This window comes from Rhipicephalus sanguineus, chromosome 4, assembly GCF_013339695.2.
Source record: "Rhipicephalus sanguineus isolate Rsan-2018 chromosome 4, BIME_Rsan_1.4, whole genome shotgun sequence".
In the NCBI taxonomy this organism is placed as follows: Eukaryota; Metazoa; Arthropoda; class Arachnida; order Ixodida; family Ixodidae; genus Rhipicephalus; species Rhipicephalus sanguineus.
In genome coordinates this window covers 194757705-194765517 of record NC_051179.1, presented here as the reverse complement: position 1 = coordinate 194765517, position 7813 = coordinate 194757705, and positions in this window count along the sequence as shown.

Here is a 7813-nt window from a genome sequence, read left to right as displayed (position 1 = left end):
CTGCCACTGTCCAAAAAGGGTAAAGAGAATCTTGTCCCTGCTCTCTGCCTCTCTCATCGCTCTACCCTTTCCTGCTTCCCTATGCACATTTACAATGAAGGCTTCTTAGGCACCGCCATAACCCCCTCTGGGCTGTTGTAAATATGCGTGACCCACCAAAATGCACTGCTGAGCGGGAGCTTCAGCCTTTGTACCTCCCCCCCCCCCCCATTATGTACCTGAATCCACCCCTGAGCCATAGATAGGGCACTTCTCTTAGTGCAGCGGCTGCGTTTCCTGAAGGAGCGAGCTGCTAGCCTATATTCATATAAAATTCCTCTTTGTTGCTATCGGATTTACTATTTTGCTCTCGCGGTGAAACTGTGACTCTTTCTAACGTGGGATGGTTTTCGATGTTGTGCGTTCGTGGAGAGCAAATGGTTCAGTTGGGCAACATGATAGCAAAGGCGTTGCATTGCTCTGGGCAACCCGCGAGGATTTGACAACCCGCAGCAGCAGAACAAGCGCAATTCCACAGTGCATTAAACCCGCATTTGTTTCGTCTTTACATGTGACACTCAGGCTCAACAAAATTGATTTTTTTTTCGCGCAAAAAATTAAAAAAAAGTTTTTTGATGTTGCCATATTAGTCAAGCATTCTTGTGGCATTTTCAGTTTAAGATTAATCCTTCAGTAACTATGCCTTGCATGAAAGGTCGAATTTCAGTTTAACGAAGTTTCGATATAACGAAGTGAGTTACCGCTTTTACCAACTTCGCTATATTGAGGTTTATCTATTCTATGTACTTTTCAAATGGGATTAAGTTGTTTCTTGACATAAAACAAAGTTCTGTTTCGCTCAGGGAATTTTAGCAAAAACACTCAGGGAAAACCTGGAAAACTCAGGGAATTTAGAAATGTCAACTCGGTAGACACCCTGGAGAACAGACAATGGTAACTTAAATGCCAGAGCGTTAAGGAAAACCAACATCGGCAGCGTTGACTCGACGAATGGAAAGAAGGAAAATTAGGATCCCAGCAGGAATCGAACCCGAGCATTCTTCGTGGAAATCAGGTATTCTACCACTGAGCCACGCCACGTCTATAAACTGGTTTGGAAAAACAGTCTACGCAGGCGTAATATCGGTGCAACGTCAATTGTGGTTGTGGTGCTTGCTATCTAATTTTACAAGAAAGCAATAAACACTACATGATACTCCTATGATGTGTACTACTACGATACAGGCGTCATATCAGATTAACGTCTGTGGTTCCAGTGTTGGCTCCACTTTTATAGCAGTCTAATAAACATTATGTTTGTATTCCTGATTCAGCAAGCTATATTGAAGCATTGCTCGACCCCGGAGGAATATATTAACGATAGTTGCATATGATATCCACATCACCGCACCGTAAAGTGCACTTCGTCCGCCAGAACGACGCAGTGTCCTCTTCACTTCTTACGAGGCTGGGCGATGGCCTCATGCTGACCGAGGATGATGCCAGATTGATTGACAGCTGCTTTGGAGGCTAGGCTATGTAGGCCACGTACGCTCAGGTAGTCTACGAATACGAGAAGCGCTATCCACTGATGTTGGTCTACGTAGCACTATCCCGGCCTACCAGCCTCGACGGCCTATAACTCACCAACGCGAAGGGTGGCTTCAGGTTCCTACATGTCGCCGGCTCTATCGACGGGCAATTTGTCGACGAAATGACCGAGGCATCCACAAATTCCAACAGCTCTACTATACCACATACTTCACTACACATGGACCCCTCGTCACCATGATCACGACCGGATCCTATAACAAGTCATGACCATGTGCTGGTGCTCACTGATCACGGTGATGATGCCCTTGTTCAAGAATTGTCAAGAACTTCTTGCACATATGCTCACGGCTTTGTGAAACGTGCGTGCGTTCTCGGGACAAGTATAAGCACTACATATCAGCGTACCGCTTCTGGTGTTGGTAATACCCACATTGCCATTGGCAGCGTTACCCAACCGTAAACAACTGGTTATATAACACATATGCGGCTCTTCAACATATATGAGTGTGTACAACATTTATGCAAAACTTTAGTGTCATTTTGTAACGTGTCACTTAGTAAAAAAAATTACGCCGCAGTCACCTTGCCGCCGCATGCTTCGCACAACATCGACTCCCACGGTACGTGGGACCTGCCGAATTTTTTTTTTTGCGATAGCAATTATATAGACACTCCGACGCGAATTTTTTGCCTTCGCCATGATCTTCCCTATCAAGTCCAAATCGCGATTACATCACCCCGTGCGTCGCATGCTCCATGTGCGAGTGAAAGTGCGCGAGCGCTGCCGACGAACGGGGCTTAAGCAGAGATGAAACGAGCCGACCGTCTCATTCGCGCGATGGGCACATGGATAGGAGCCGGCGCGTTGGGAAGGGGGGGGGGGGTGCTGGCTGCGTGAGTCCGACAGGAAGTGCGTACTTTGTACCAGCGGGAGTGGTCGCGTGCGCCGCGGTATCTTTAGTGGGGATCAGCATACGGCTCATACCTTTGTAGGTGTTGTGCTCTAATTGCAAAACTTCCGTTGAAGCCATAGCAGTGGCAGATCCCGGGGGAGGGGGCGGTAGCGGCGATCGCCCCCCCCCCCCCCCAAGCCAGCCCCCGCCCCCTCCCTTCAGTGCCTGTCGTCCACCTCCTTTGTCAGGCTTGCTTGTCGAGTTTGCCCCCTTTGTCAGGTTGCTTTGCCTGCCACTGTCCAAAAGGGGTAAAGAGAATCTTGTCCCTGCTCTCTACCTCTCATTGCTCTACCCTTTCCTGCTTCGCTATGCACATTTCCAACGAAGGCTTCTTAGGCACCGCCATAATCCCCTCTGGGCTGTTGTAAATATGCGTGACCCACCAAAATGCACTGCTGAGCGTTGGCTTCAGCCTTTGTTCCCCCCCCCCCCCCCCCCCCCCATTATGTACCTGAATCCGCCTCTGAGCCATAGATCATAGATAGGGCACTTCTCTTAGTGCAGCGGCTGCGTTTCCTGAAGGAGCGAGCTGCCAGCCTATATTCATATAAAATTCCTCTTTGTTGCTATCGGATTTACTATTTTGCTCTCGCGGTGAAACTGTGACTCTTTCTAACGTGGGATGGTTTTCGATGTTGTGCGTTCGTGGAGAGCAAATGGTTCAGTTGGGCAACATGATAGCAAAGGCGTTGCATTGCTCTGGGCAACCCGCGAGGATTTGACAACCCGCAGCAGCAGAACAAGCGCAATTCCACAGTGCATTAAACCTGCATTTGTTTCGTCTTTACATGTGACACTCTGGCAAGGCATCTAACTGTGATTGCTGCATTTCAGGCTCAACAAAATTGATTTTTTTTTCACGCAAAAAAATAAAAGTTTTTTCATGTTGCCATATTAGTCGAGCATTCTTGTGGCCTTTTCAGTTTAAGATTAATCCTTCAGTAACTATGCCTTGCATGAAAGGTCGAATTTCAGTTTAACGAAGTTTCGATATAACGAAGTGAGTTGCCGCTTTTACCAACTTTGCTATATTGAGGTTTATCTGTTCCATGTACTATTCAAATGGGATTAAGTCATTTTCATTTTCTAAAATGCGTATTAGAGAGTGACATCACCGAGCGATATGGTCTCTGCCCATCTTGACATAAAACAAAGTTCTGTTTCACTCAGGGAATTTCAGCAAAAACACTCAGGGAAAACCTGGAAAACTCAGGGAATTTAGAAATGTCAACTTGGTAGACACCCTGCAGATTCTATTCTTAGAAAACCATGAAAAAGTCCTAGCACGGACCAAGCAAATAGCAATTAAAGAAGCCAAAGAGGCAGGATTGTTCAGATAAGGCTTTTCGTTAAGGATTTTCGTTATGTGGACGATTACTTGATTTTTTGTAGTGGTGAGGGCTTTGAAAACGGGGTAACCTCAGTGTGCGAAAAATTTCATTTAAATGGAGGAGGGCTGAACTTTACAAAAGAGTTGCCTCAGAATAATGGAATACAATTTCTAGACATTTGCTTAACGTTTCAGAAGAACCACGTGTGCTGGCAGTATGCTCCTAGGTCTTCAAAACCGCTATTAAATTTTTCGTCGAAGCACTCGAAAGTTGTAAAAAACAGTATCGCCATGTCTTGCCTTACGTCTGCCCTCACCAAGTCGTGTGAGCACAAAATGAGTGACAGCTTTAATGCACCGCTTACGCGTCTTCTAGATGTAGGTTATCCCCGTGATGCAGTGGCTACTGTCGCTGAGTGTTTAAAGAAATCCATTAAATCCGAGCATGGTTGCAGAAAGTGATAGGAAGAAACGTGTCGTAGGTATACCGTACATTCATTGCGTATCTCACAGGCTAAAGAAAGTAGGAAGTAGATACGGCATTAATGTTGTTTTCACGGCTGCCAATAAGCTAGGTAAGATATGTGCCGCTGTGCAGAGGAAGAATGAGCGAGTAAAAGACAAGAAGCGAAGCGATATTTGTTTCGTAAAACACACAAACAAATTCACTGATTGCCGTACAAGTGTGGTGTATATGGTTCCTTTCAGCTGCGGCTGCTTCTACGTAGGACAGACTGGCCGCTGCATTAACCAGAGATTATTAGAACATAAAAACGCCAGGCCTGCGCGCAAAGCGCAGCACAGTCACAGCGAAAGCTGGAAGAGCGGCATTTCTAGAGCCCGTTGTAAACTCTCTTGGGGCTACTAATACAAGTACACTAGCAAGGTACCCACTACGCCATAAATCACAATATTTGTGAAGTTGGTAAGCCCCTACAACGCCATTATTCGTCATTGTGCGCAGAAGCGTGGTTCCAGCTACACATATTTGAGGCATTATGTGCACTTTGTTTACGTGATGACTGATGACGATGAAGAATTGTGGCTCAGCCCTTGTAATGGGTTGGAAGCTTTAAACGGCTCACCAGTTAGGTAATTCGCATTGTGTGACGCCCGGTCGTTATTTCACTCTCCCACCATGCAATATAACATACGTTGACATGAGAAAGAGACAGAGAGAGGAGGGAAGAACTTTATTGAGAACCTTAGGAAATGGATCATGGGAGGCTTATGAGCTTCCTTGGCAACCAGTGCAAGTGCACTTGCGAGGAACCCACTACGCTATAACTCATCATAATATCTGTGAAGTAGGGAAACAGTCACTGTGCCATTTTTCGTCATTCAACGGAGAGCCATGGTACCCGCTAAAAACATGTAAGGCATTATGCGCACTTTGTTGGTATTGTGCCTGATGACGATGAAGAATTATTGCAGAGCCCCTTGTAATGGGTTGGAAGCATCCAACAGCCCACTCGTTGCGCAATTTGCATTGTGTGACGCCTGGTTACAGAATTCGCGTTGTGTGGTGCGTGGTTTGTTATTTCACTCTTCTACCACTCTAAATTACATATGTTAATGTGGTTCCTTCTGGACATGAAGCCTGTATAGCGTCTTCTTGCAAGGCAGTTCCAAGCACCGGCATGGCTCTGAGGTAGAACACTGGGCTCCCAACGCAGAGGGCCCAGGTTCGAACCCAGTTCCATCCTGGAAACTTTTTCTTATTCCATTTTCTTTCTTATTTCGAGCGATAGTGGTTACGGACACCGGCGGCGGCGGCGGCGGCGGCGGCGGACAACTACGGCACCAAAAATGGCCGTTGAAATGATCTCATAACAGCTTTCGCTGTAAAAGATCACTAACCGGTGGCTCACCTTCTAATCTATCGTTACATTGAGAAGATTGTAAGTGCACGCCAAAATTCAATGAATGCGCAGTTTTGTACCGACATAAGAATGAAGAAACGCGTCTGATGATTGAGGCATGCATCGCATATCGCGAATAGTGGTAGCGCATGCATGAGCCAACCGTCGATTAACTTGCGTAAAGATGAAATCAAATGCCTCAACAGTTATCTTTCGCGTAGGCCCCCACGCGTGCCGGATTGATAGGTTCGCCTATTGCATGGGCATGCGCAGATAAGTTTTCGTGCCTTCTTTCTTTTCTGCCGTTGTGCATCTATTCAGTTGTTAGCGTTTGTGGTGTCCTGACTTCTTTCATATGTCCATGTTTGCATGCCCTGTCTTTTTAGAAAGCCTTGTTATCTTATGCAGTATGGCAAGTGCATGTGTGACTATTACGTTCCCAATACCTTAAATCTGTTACCTCCTTGTATTTATGTGAATGCCTCAGCATAATCATTATCTTGGATATGCATTCTTGATGCAGCGTTAAAAGGCAGGGATTAAGAAGGAACATTCACACAGGACGAACGCTGACTCGCAAATGAAAACTTTATTTGAAAAGATCACCAAGAAAATAAGAACAAGAAAGACAAGTAAAAACCGTGTGCAAAAGCAAAAAAAATAATAAAAAAAGGGGTAATCTAGTCACTAACATAAGCATTACTTCACAGAACACGTGCCCAGCAGAAAAGGAAACTCCTTTTTAGTCAGTGACAATGATATCTGACTGACGCATGCGTCACCCATTCTTTTGATATGGAAGGCTTCTATCACCTCTCGAGTGACCTTGCACCTGTCATGACAACACTTTCATATCTGAATACACTGGAGAACAACCACACGTGCAACAGTGTGATGCGAGATGCGAAGCATCGGATTTCTTCAGCGACTGGTTATGCTCCTTTAAACGTACATTTAAACATCTGCCTGTTTGCCCCACGTAAGAATTCCCGCAAGTAAGTGGGATCTGGTAGATGACCCCGCACTTACATGGCACATACGTGGACTTTACATGGTTCGTTCCACAGCCTTCACTTAACACGCTCTTGTGCTCTATTTTTCTCCTAACGAGAGGACAGATTCGTGAAAATTTATTTGGAGCAGAGAACACTGTCTTAACCCCGTACAGTGGAACTTCGATTATACGACTTTCAGGGGACCGCACAAAATCGTCAATCGTCGTATAATCCGGGCGTCGTATAATCGAAAAACCGAGAATATAGGCAGTGACGGTCATTGTTGCCCCACAACAGCGGGCACATAATGCCTAAGAAAGTCCGCGGCACAAACCTACGCTGCTCCGAGGAACGTAGATTGCAATTAATTGAAAAAATGACAACCACGCATTTTATCGGAGGTGTGAGCGAACCTTTATTTCTCACCTTTTAAAAAAATCTGTGATTTTCTTCTGAGAGTTTGGCCAGCCACGACGCATCAGCTTTCTTTCGATAGCTGCAACATCTGGCAGCAAGTCGCCGATCTCGTCGCGTGCGCAAGCAAACCGCCGAATGTGGTCGACGTAGCACAACTCGTCCGCGTAAGTCGGAATGGACGCGCTAGCCTCTGCAGCGTCGTCCATCTCTTCCTCGTCGGAAGTTCCCGCAGTGTCGGGACGCACAGTTTCGATAATGTCATCCAGCGACACTTCACTGCACACTGCAACGTCGTCGTCGGCACCAACATAGTCCGTGAAAGATCCAGGCAGCTCCAGGCTGCCGAACTCTGGTTCGTCGTCAACAGGCACTGCAGCTTCACTGGTAGAACAAGCACCACTTCTATTGAAGCCGCAGTGCCTGAAGGAGTTGGCGATGGTTTCTGGCGTGACTGCGTTTCATGCACTAGCAATGTAGTGCATTGTATCAAGCACAGAAAGCTTCTTATCCAACTGCTTGCGTTCCGTGCCCGCCAGCCGACGCTGCACCAGAAACTTCCGATATTTCTGTTTCATGCTCTTGATGACGCCAGCGTCAAGTGGCTGCAGCTGGCTAGTGCAATTGGGGGGCAGAAATACAACTTTCACATTTCTCAAATGCGACATATCTGATGGATGGCATGGCGCATTGTCAAGCAGAAGAAGAATCTTTCTGTTCTTAGCC